This window comes from Podarcis liolepis, assembly GCF_965112155.1.
Source record: "Podarcis liolepis genome assembly, chromosome: 17".
Taxonomy (NCBI): domain Eukaryota; kingdom Metazoa; phylum Chordata; class Lepidosauria; order Squamata; family Lacertidae; genus Podarcis; species Podarcis liolepis.
Window position 1 is genome coordinate 6,898,920 of NC_139571.1, and position 12,067 is coordinate 6,910,986.

The 12,067-nt window shown below is 43.7% G+C and overlaps 1 protein-coding gene across 2 annotated transcripts in view; it reads left to right on the forward strand.

The window, feature by feature from the left end:
- Positions 1-12,067, forward strand: part of PDE4A (phosphodiesterase 4A) — a 384,429-nt gene that overhangs the window by 130,291 nt on the left and 242,071 nt on the right. The window lies entirely within an intron of this gene.

Genomic DNA, 12,067 nt, shown 5'->3' on the forward strand with positions numbered 1-12,067 from the left:
CCCCCCCCGTAATAATGGAATTTATTCCGTGTTTGCTGATATTTGTCATTTTTTAATTTACCGACAAGTTCTGTATTTTGTATATTTGTAATTCTATGTTCTGTATTTCTTGGTTTTGGAATGTTTGCTGTAAGCCACTTTGACCACAGCTCATTGTGGGAAGCAACATATAAGTAAACTCAATCAATCAAGGGGTGGGTGGGTGTTTTTGTCATCGGCTTAAAGAAAACTAAAAAGAAAAAAGACAAGAAAAGGGAAATGGAGGAAAAGGGTAGAGGAGGGAGGCTTTTACTTGAAGACCAGAACAAAGTGGGAAGCTATCATAGGGGCATAATTTTCCTTTCCTGGGCATGTTGTTGCTTTAATAGCAGTTGGTTCTTCCACTCAGTGGATAGGAATGGCTGATCCACAGCCCATGGGCCATATATGTTCCCCAAAAGGTTTTATGTGACCCCCCCAAGACCCCCTCATTTTTTAAAATCTTTTCCTTTTTTTAAAAAAAGCATTGCTCTTAAATGATTGACGGCTCTTGTGTTTCCCCTTCTGTGAGTCCATGTTGCCAAAAGGTGAGTCCATTTGTTTTCCTGAATTGAATAACTGAATAATATATTACATATTATGATTTAAAATATTGCAGATTTGCTTGAGGGAAAGCCTTTGGAAAGCAGCCCTGAACTGCTGTTTCCACATGGCCATGCCCACTTTATTGGGTCAGATGTGGGACCCAGAGAGCTAACCATGGGTCAAGGCAGCCACCCCAGTGAGTCCCTTTCCCCTTGCTTCTGCAGCCCCTGTCCATGGGGCCAGGATGGTCTCCCCCTTGCCCTGATGCTCCTCTTCAGGAGGAGGAGCCTCCCAGCGCACCTTGGCCATCATGAAATGTGGTAAAAATGTGGTAGAAAGATCTGACCCATGGGGCACAACTCACCAGGGTGCCTGCACAAATGCGACTGAGATTAACAGGAGCTGCCCAAGAGCCTGGTCTTGTGTTGATTTCACTGGGACTTTGGCAGTGAATTGCGCCCCATAATAAATTAGTGGGGTGCTCTTGTATTAACTGCCTCAGGAGCAGAAATGTCTGGGGTCAACACTGAGTAATGCTTCTCCCAAGATGAGAGCTGGTGTAACTGTGACTGTATTTGTAATACAGTTAAGCTGACATCTGGAACAGTTGGTATGAAAACTTAAATTAGCTTTTCATGGGAAGGAGGAGGAAATCTGGTTTTGGGTAATACAGCCTCTTTACAGTAATCTGTACTGAGCAACTGGGAGGTGCAATTCAAACACATAAGTGTTGGGCGAAATCAAAGATTCATGAATATAATTCCTTCTTCCATCGTAATGTAGGACACCTAGACAACTAAACAGATAAAAAGAAATGTTTTATTTTAAAGCTTCCTCAACCCCCTGCTGTCTACTTGTTTTTGTTTAAGGTAATTTTTCCTGCCATTGCACTGTAAAAACAGTGCTTGGGATGACTCTGAGCCTGATTCTGCTGTGGTCAAGACTGCATTGACCTCATTTGCATGTCACAGTAACCTGTAGTTTATTCTGATTGTGGTCAAGAGAGTTCTTTGGCTTCCCTCTGCCCATGCGCAGAGGTAACAAGTCACATTCCCCAGTTTTACAAGACTAATCAGTAAGCCAAAAAACATGCATAGGCTACAGATTGTGGCTTGCTGTTTGGACGTTAGAAGAAGCCAGAGATCGTGGTGTTAGGAGGGAAGAGTGAAAGAGCCTTCTGGAGGACATTCATGGCAAGCCATTAACTGTGGTTTACTGCAACATGTGAACTGAGTCATGGCCTGGTTGGAGTGGTAGATCAGGGTTGCTGACCCTTGAACATTCTACTTGGGGCATGTAAGCTATACTTGGCTGAGCATGAGGGCTGGCTTCTGGCTGACATGGCTGCTATCTGGAAAATCTTGGAAGTCTGCTGGCAGAGAAGCACACTGGAACTGAACTGGATGAGGTAAACACAGCCATCCTGTTGACAGAGATGCCAGAGCTCCCTGTTCCTGCAGATCGTTCATTCTCTTGGGGAAAACATGTGCTGGTATTTTTGAACGATTCCTGATATCCTCTTCAGATAAAGAGTTGCAGCTTAGTACGCCTGGAAATAAATGTCTTAACTGCTCTGAGTTTGTGTACTCAGAGCTGTTTGGTTTTGCATCTTATTGATGCAGGCTTTTGGAAAGTGCAAATGGTTCAGTTAAGAAAGTGGAAGTGGTTCAATGAAAAAAGAAGTGAAGTACCTTAAGTGAAATTCTGGAATTACAATTTCTGGTGCACTGTCCAACAGCGTGTGAATGTCTCATATGCTTGCCATGTACACATTTGAACTCCATCGTAGGAAAATTGTAACTCGCTTGTACTGCATGAAATTGAGAATATGCCATATGTGAACACCAAGGGCCCAGTGGGAGTTTTTGGGCTTTTAATTGTGTTGGGCAGGGTCTTGTTCTCTGCATCAGTGTCTCAGCTATGTTGAATAGGAATAGTGTTAATGAATGACAGCAATCTGAAAACTTTCCTTTTTAAGGGGTAAATTTCACATGCTATTCCGCCACCCCACCCCAAATCCCATTACATGGTGACTTGACCCAGCCATTCCAGGTTTGAAAAATCTTGTGGTCCTAACTCAATGAGTCAATTTAATGGTTTATTGATTGCTGTCATTCAGCAATGATTCCCATCTTGCAGTTATGAGTTATCTCCAGACTGAATCAGTGAACTCTAATTAAAAAGACATGTACATTTCATGTTTATATTGGATAACCCACTGCCAGTCTTTAGTGCTGGGGGACAGCTGGTGTTAGCTGGCTGCCTAGCCATTATGTAAGTAATGATTTATCAAGAAACTGGAAGTTTGTTGACTTTGCGAGGACCAGTTGTCTCTAGTGAGGTAACTGCATTTTGCCCCAGTGAGGTGAAAAAAACTGCTAGTTACCTGTGGCAGAATCCTAAAGATCAGCTGGTGCCATGTTCAGGTTTTTGTGTGCTGTTCGAATTCTCTCTGGTCTCTTTGCTGGCACTCTTCTCCTCTCCACAAAACCAAAATATTTGTGAGTGCCACCACGTTGTCCATCTTCTGCTAGATAAATTGGTTTGGTTCAGATTGTCATTTGAGGATTAAGTGATCTTAGCAAAAACAAAAGAAGGAAAGGATAGAAAGGATCAGTGACCTCTTTGTCTGCCAAGGTGATTAGAGGATGTGACTTTTTTAGGGCTTCTAATTAGTAAATATCCAGAGTTTACATGACTAGAATGTGGGTTTATTTCTCCCTAATTTCCCTCTATCCACCAAAATGTGTGTTTTTTTTAATATTTCCCCTGATGCATCTGTGGCTGCTAGTATCATCCACCCAGATCTTAGGTTTTTGTGGCTTACCTAGGCATTTTAACAGTCTGTTTTATAATGATGCCCTCTTAATGCATAGTAATCCAAGAAAGGCCGTACAGGAACGTGATATACTTCAGCATCCCAGCATCAGAATGGGATGGGGGATGACTGCAAGAATTCCCTGGCTTCTATCCACCCAGAAGGTGATTGGGCCAGATCCGGCCCCTGCGCCTTAGTTTTCCTACCCATGGACTAGGACCTGGGAGACACTCACCCAGGAGGTTCACCTTGGGCCAGTTTAAATAGTCCCTCAGCCTAACATGCTTCACAGAGTGGCTGTGACCATAAAGTAGAGCGGGGGGACGGACCCTACCACCTTGAAGGTGGGATATAAATGTAATAAGTAAATAAGCAGGGTGTAGGAAATGCTGCTTAATTATGGACTCCCAATCTGCTCCTTCCCCCATAATTTCACATAGGAATGTGGAGATGCCTTGATCCCATCCTCATGTTGCAGTATCTCAAGGGGTGGGACAAAGTTGCCCCCACAGCGGGCAAACAGGGAGGGAAATCTTAAAGGCGTGAGTCTTTCTCCAACACTTCTGGAATTAACTTCCCTCTCTTCATTCTCTCACCTACACGAGCCACACTTTCCACTTTAACTGACATAAATGAGGACTCACAGAGAGTCAAATCAACAGGCTCCGCAACTCATGTGGAGAAATCTTGGACAGGGTCACCTCTTCATTACCAACAACGTCCTACGTGTCTTTTTGTACATTTTGATAAATGTCAGATGCCTGCCTTGCTGCAAGAATTGTGGGCAGTCGGCAGTTATGTATTAAAACAGTTGCGCAGGCCAATTCTGTGTGGATTCACTGTGTTTGCAAAACAAGATGCAGTGGCTTACTGTCAGCTGCTGACGCTTTTGACAAGAGCGTCCCTGTTATCTGTAAAATGTTGGAAGGTGTGGGTCCCACTTCAGATGTTGCGATCATACAGCAGGCTTCCTCAACCTCGGCCCTCCAGACTACAGTTCCCATCATCCCTCACCACTGGTCCTGCTAGCTAGGGATCATGGGAGTTGTAGGCCACAAATATCTGGAGGGCCGAGGTTGAGGAAACCTGGTTTAAAGCCATGCTATGCAACATGCGGGACGCAGGTGGCGCTGTGGTCTAAACCACTGAGCCTAGGGCTTGCTGATCGGAAGGTCAGCAGTTTGAATCTGCATGACGGGGGTGAGCGCCTGTTGTTCGGTCCCAGCTCCTGCCAACCTAGTAGTTCGAAAGCACGTGAAGTGCAAGTAGATAAATAGGTACCACTCTGGCGGGAAGGTAAACGGCATTTCCGTGTGCTGCTCTGGTTTTACCAGAAGCGGCTTAGTCATGCTGGCCACATGACCCAGAAAAACTGTTTGCAGACAAACGTCGGCTCCCTCGGCCTGTAAAGCGAGATGAGCGCTGCAACCCCAGAGTCGGTCACGACTGGACCTAATGTTCAGGGGTTCCTTTACCTTTATGATGAGGGGTTTTTTTTTTAGTGTGTTCTTTTTTTGTTCTTGTTTTTATTATGTATTTTGTGTTTTTGCATTGTATTTTTACGTTGCGAACCCCCCGAGATCTACAGATGAAGGGCGGTATACAAATTTAATTAACAAATTAACAAATACCAATTCACAACTTTTTGTTTTAGTCCAAATCATTGACCACTGCTATCAATTGAAAAGGGACTGAAGGGGATGTTGGATAGCAAATGCCAAGGATCTGAGGTGTGGCTCATTGTGGCCATCTCACTGCAGTGGATTATAGATCCTATTTGATCATGGAAACATTTCTTCACATGACGTGTTCCAGGTGTGGTAGTCACACAGAATGTTGACCTTACCCCATGGAAATTGGGGGGGGGGGGGAAACAACAGCACCTCACAATACCTCCTTGTGGATAAACACATATTCAGTGGGAAAGGTGTTGTGGCTGTATTTCTGGGAAGTTGCTCTGTCATTGATGCCTTTCTCATTGGGAAACCTCCACTAAGCTTCTGAGGAAGTCCAGGGATTCTCAGAAGCAGTTCAAGGACCAGGTTGTAGGTAGAATTCAGTGTTACACTATGGTGAACATCTCATAAGGACAGTACTCTGAGGTGTACAGTGGTTGGATTTCTGATGGTCAGCATTTGAAGGCACAGGAGAGCCTTTGGGGGGGGGAAGGGAGCTAGAGGGAGCAACTACAGTGGTACCTCGGGTTACAGACGCTTCAGGTTACAGACTCTGCTAACCCAGAAATAGTACCTCGGGTTGAGAACTTCACTTCAGGATGAGAACAGAAATCGTGTGGCAGCATGGGGAGGCCCCATTAGCTAAAGTGGTGCTTCAGGTTAAGAACAGTTTCAGGTTAAGAACGGACCTCCAGAATGAATTACGTTCTTAACCTGAGGTACCACTGTATTGGCTGTTTGCGCTTTATCTGATTATTTTCCTTTTTATTCATTGCAACCTTTAACAGCAAGTCTTGTCAGTTGACTTGAGAACCCCCTGCTCTTGTGCCTTTAACAACCATACAATCTGCAGAAATAAATTGGGATGACTGGATGGCATGGAAACGATCCCCTGCTAATGTTACCCAACGAACCAATTGTCGCAGGCAAAAAAGCAGTGGCAGCCGCCCAAAGTTGGCAATTCCAATAAAGAGGCAAGAGTGTGGTTAGGAGAAAAGGATGGGTGACCTTTATTTCTAACCTTAATTCGCTTAATAGATTATATATTTAAGAGGCATATGTAAGGTTGCATGTGAATTCTTGCTCTTCTAAATGATGTGCGATATCTTATTAATGAGGTCCCTTCTTCTTTTTTGTCCAATTAGTTTATCATTTTTAATGTCAAGCTTGCTTTGCCTGATGAGAGAGATTGTGGGCATGGGCTTCTCAAAATGTAATCAAATTCACTTAATACTGTACAACATATTAAACAAACAAACAAAAAAAGAATGAGTGCTTTTCATGTTTGCTCAAACACCAAAATGCTGGAAAATTACCTGTTAAAGTCCATGCTCCTCTTCCTCCTTCTATATTATTATTATTATTATTATTATTATTATTATTATTATTATTATTATTACCCACCCTTCACCATAAGGCCTCAGGGTAGGTTAGAACATTAAAAATGCTTAAAAACAAATAGTCGTAAGAATAAGGTAGGTCCTAAAAATATAGAAGCATCATTTAGCCCATATTGATATTCTACGGTTGTTGTGGTCTTTTAACAGCTATAATTTCCTAGCATTTTGGAGCCTGAGTGAACATGGAAAGCCCTTAATACAACATGTCAAACTGAAAGGTTTTCTTTTTGTAAATTGAATATAGGCTGTATTTGTCCCAGTAGCTCTGCAGAACTCCTCTAGGCTTTTGGCAGGTTAACACTGCAAGTTGAAGTCTTTCACATCTCCCAGACCTTTTATAGATGGTTTGGTGAACAATGGACTATAGAATGAGAACAAGGTGGTGTTTTTTTAATCTTCAGATTCCAAGAATGAATTGGCCTTTGCTTCCTGGTTACAGGGAAAGCTTTGGTAATTGTTTCAAGTTCTGGCCTCGTTTCTCATTTTCTTTCGCTAATAGTGTTAGTGCTTCTCTAGGTGCTTTTCTTGCAAAGGTCACAAAATGCTTTGCTGGCAATTAAGTTTCCCATCCCTGATATGTGACGTGCAGAATTTTCTAATATGAGGAGCAGGAGCCGGGAAGGTAACTGACTTCACGGTAGTGTTAAGTCTTTAAAGCTACAGGATCTGTGTCTAGGTCACTTCTTCCTTTTCCTTTTTATTTGTTTTAAATAATAATACACAACCCTATAAATGTGGTGTAAAATAAATAAATGGGAAATACAAAACCCATAATTAAAGCCTATCATAGTCCACCAACTCCAGTCTTTACATCAAATTGTCAAGACTTCTATATTTACTAAATCACTTGGCCTGTATGTATTCCAAAATTGCACAAAAGGGGTCCAGGTTTTTTGGGGGGGGTGTGTGTCTGATGTAGTAGCATTTCTTACCCACATTGACTACGGATGCAGAGAGACATGGACATCTACATGCTAAGCTATTCTAAATATTATGGTAGGGGCTGTAGGTGAGGCAGTAGAGAGCTAGCCATGGGGTACTATATTGAGGTGGCACATGAGTGGGAGAGCCAGTATAGTTGGGCTAGGAGCTAGAAGAGCAGGGTTCGAATCCCCACTCAGTCATGAAGCTCCCTGGATGACCCTGGGCCAGCCACGGCCTCTCAGCCTAACCTTCATCACAGCGAAGGGGAGAACCACGTATGCCATCTAGAGCTCCGTGGCGGGAAATGGGATATGAATGTAATAAATATACACATTAAAATTTCTGTTGAAGTTGTAAGTCAAGGGTGGGCAACCTAAGGCCCGTGGGCCAGATGCGGCCCAATCGCCTTCTCAATCTGGCCTGCAGACGGACTGGGAATCAGCGTGTTTTTACATGAGTTGAATGTGTGCTTTTATTTAAAATGCATCTCTGGGTTATTTGTGGGGCATAGGAATTCATTCACACACACACACACACCCCAATATAGTCCGGCCTCCCACAAGGTCTGAGGGACAGTGGACCAGCCCACGGCTGGAAAAGGTTGCTGACCCCTGTTGTAAGTCATGCTTGCCATCTCTGGCTCAAGTAGGCAGTTAAGTTAGAAAATTCAATACTAAAAAAATAATGTGTGGGCCACTCATTTAAAATGAATGGGATGGACCCGAATGCAGCACTCCAAGCCTCCCTTCTGGCCCTTGGGCCCCTCCCAGCCACATCTCCTACTGGACCTGCCCTTGGCATGTACCTGCCTGCCCCTCCCCGACTGAAATGTTTTTTCTTGAAGTCCTGTTGCTTTCTTGGATGTCTGCTAGAGAAGGGTATGTGCCAAAATTAGCCAAGAGTGCAGCAGTAACAATTTGCATTCATTGCCCCTCCCACTTCTGCCTCTGGCACCCACTCATAACTGCCATGTGCCCCCTCTGACATTTGCCCAGAAGAGAATGTGGTTCTTGGGTGGAAAGGTTTCCCACCTCTGAATTGACAATATTTATGGATGGCTGGGCTTATCAGCAGCTGTTAGTCATGAAGGCTGAATTGAAAACTCATCTACAGAAACAGTATGCATTGAATGTCCAGGTGCTGTGGTCTTGTGAACTTCCAGGAACATCTGGCTGGCCACTTTTGGGAGCAGAACACCAAACTAGCTGGGGATTTGGGTCAAAATCCAGTAGAACTGTTTTTGCATTCTGTATATTTTTGCTCAGACTTGCTTTCTGTTTTCTGGAATAGCCAGAATATGGAAGGAAGCTGTTGAGTTACATACCTCATCGGGTGGCCACTTCTCAGCAGTATAAAGAGCAAAATTGATTACAAATACAATGAAGGACGTGATACAAATAAGAGGATGGATTGGTTTGTTGCCCAGATGCCTGCATTTATTTTTGGGTTGAAACAGTATTTTCAGGAATGCAGCTGAGAGATGACGTCTGAAAAATAAAAATGGACTTCTATGGTATTTGATATGGCTGAATTAATTGGCTGTGTAACTTAGAATTTGTCATTTGTCCCTGGTTCATTTGTTCCAGCAGGGGTTTGGCTGTCTGCTGCTTGCTAGCGTACAGGAGGCATGGCAAGCTGAATGGCCTTTGGTCTGTTTCAGCAACGTGTTCTTTCTTTTTTAAAAAATAAATAAATAAGTTGCTATTGAATTTTTTCACAAAACCACCATAGTGAGAAAAATTGTATTCTGAAATTGCAGGCCTAGTTAGGCCTATTGAGTGAAGCTGAAGTGAAAGATATGATGATGAAATTATCTTTGTTATTAAATACCTTATAAATTGAAGCGATGCCTGGGAGAACTTGTCTTTGCTTATTCCTCCCCTTGCTTTCTGGCAATTCTGTGTTAATTTCTCATTTAGAGCCAATGGCCAGCAGTGTTAGAAACTGAGATATGAAAGCTAGGAGCTAAATGGCACCTTAAGCCCAACAACGAAATGTCTAGGTGTGCTTGTTTATAACAAAAATACAAATGGCTTCAAGTGACAAGAAAGGAGATTATAAATAAACATCAGGAAGAACTTTCTGATGGTAAGAGCTGTTTGACCATGGAACAGGCTCCCTTGTGGTGGATCCTCCTTCCTTGGAGATTTTTAAGCAGAGGTTGGATGACCATTGTTGTGGATACTTTAGTTGAGATTCCTGCCTTGCCAAGGGGGTTAGACTAGATGACCTATGGGTCCCTTCCAATTCTACTGTCCTGTGATTATGTGATTCTAAATTCCCAATTCCCTCCAGAGGCATGCAGTTTTAATCTAGCAGCTGCCAGTTGCTTCAGTACCAGATATCTGTGGACCAGAGGCTTATTAACCCCTTAACCCAGAGCTTCCCAAACTTTTCATGTTGGTGGCACACTTTTTAGACATGCATCATTTCGCGACACAGTAATTCAGTTTTACTAGCAAACCGGAGGTTAAACTAACCCCTTTCCAGTCACAGGAGGAGTGCAGAGAGCATTCATGCAACAGACCCACACACTGCAGACGATACACTAATGTGTCACGACGCACTGTTTGGTAAGCTCTGCCTTAACCCCTTTTCTCAAGATAGATGGGAGAGCAAGCAGAGGTTCAGGAGTGAAGTTGCTGTACGATTGACTAATACAGTACTGGTAAAAATGAATGCCCAGTAAGTGTCTGCCTTAGTACAAGCCCACTGTAAGTGATCTATCAGGGTTCTTTTATCCTTACAGTTTCTGTAACACATAGGAAAGAGGCTCTGATTTATAGAACTCAGCCAAACTGGAGTCCAAGCAAGGTGTTCTTGGTTATATTTTCCAGTGCATTATTGGGCTTAGAGCTGAAGAACTGAAACCTAATTTGATGGCTTTGGTGGGAGCCTTGATGTTGAAGGTGCCTACAATCCTGTTGTGGGTTTATATCCCTCCTCCTTTATCTAGAGTACTTATTTCCAGCTAAGTCATGTGGCTTACCTTAAAGGCTGACCAGCAGTAGCATAAGCCCCTGAGGATTACAGTTTTCAATTGGCAACTCACCTGCACAAAACGAATTACTGGGAAATCTGCAGCCCTCCAAACATTGGATGCCAGGATCCCCATTTCTGCATTTCAGCATGAGCTGGCTTTTCATGAGTCAGGCAATCAAACCGCTGCCCTGGATGCAGGTGGGAGTTCTGGCACGATCTGTGTTGCTGCCTTGGTCAGTATTCATCCTGGGTTTTTGCAGACCCTTCAAGTGTCCTTATTTTCTAGGGATTTCCAGTCCCAGATTTACAGATACCGTCCCAGTTTCTGATTTGATCCTGGAATGCCCTGCTTTTCCTTAGGACACCCCCATTTTCATGGGAGAAATGTTGGAGGGTATGGAGCTATCTGACCCCTGAGCCATCTGAAGGTAGCTCTGTCTAAGGAAGTTTTATTTATTAAATTTATATACCACCCTTCATCAAAAGGTCTGAGGACTGTTCAGAAGTTACAAAGTACAAGTAAAAAATTAAACCGATTTTATATATGTTGGAAGCCGTCCAGAGTTGTGGTGGTGGTGGTGGTGGTGGTGGTGTAATAGGATATCCCTAATTTCATGGGAGAAATGTTGAAGGTTATGACATTGTTCTAATCCTGCTGTTCCTGCACAGTGTTTCAGACTGGTTCATCTCATGTCTCTGAACACCAGAAGGGCTGCGGAGCTTCTGTCCTGCTTGTGAGCTTTCCATGGACATCTGATTCTCCACTGTGAGAACAGGATCCTGGATTATGTGGGCCTTTGGCCTGATCCAGTTGTGTTCTTCTGTTATGTTCTTATGGATGCCTATCTACACAACTGCAGCTGCAACTAAGACAGAAGTGTCTCACTGGGAGGAAGCATCTCTGAGGCCAGACTGAGTACCGTTAAGTGTAATGAATGGTAGGCAAACATATCTGAATAATGGGGCAGAGAGTCCACCAGAGGTTCTGCAGTGGGAGCCCCACAGAAATGAACAGGAGCCACGCAAGAGCATGCAACATACTGGAGAAGATTGTGTTATGTACTGAAGTTCTCACCCTGGGCCAGCAGGGGGATACTGTCCATAGTTCAGGTCCACATATGCAAATAAGGGATCGAAAGTGGCGTTCAGTGATTGGCTAGTTACAGAAAATGGTTACTGTTGCGTTCTAGTGGAGCTCTATATAAGCAGGCTGGCTGAACCCTTCAGTTCAGTTCTGTTCTGGCCTGTGAATAAACAAGAGCTGTTTGAAGAATCGCTGTGTCGTCTGATATGTTCACCCACAACTTAACAGATTGTGCCCTGTGTGTGTTGATGTGTGTACCTGCCAATGGGTGGGCATGGGGAATTCCTTGTCCAGATTTTCTGCCTTGGGCACCAGAGCATCTTTCTTAGCTCTGCGCCACAGTCAAATATTCAGAGCTTCAATAAGGGCTATCCCCCTTCTCCACACCCTTAGGCCCCATCGGCAATATGGATCCAGAGCAGTATAATACCATTTTAGCAATGGCTTCACCCAAAGCATCCTGGGAACTGTAGTTTATTAAGGGTGCTGAGAGTTGTTAAGAGACCCTTATTCCCCTAAGAGAGCTACGGTTCCCAGAGCTCACTGGGAAAAGCAATTGATGGTAAAACCATTCTGAGAATTGTAGCTCAGTGAGGGGAACTGGAATATCTGAATAACT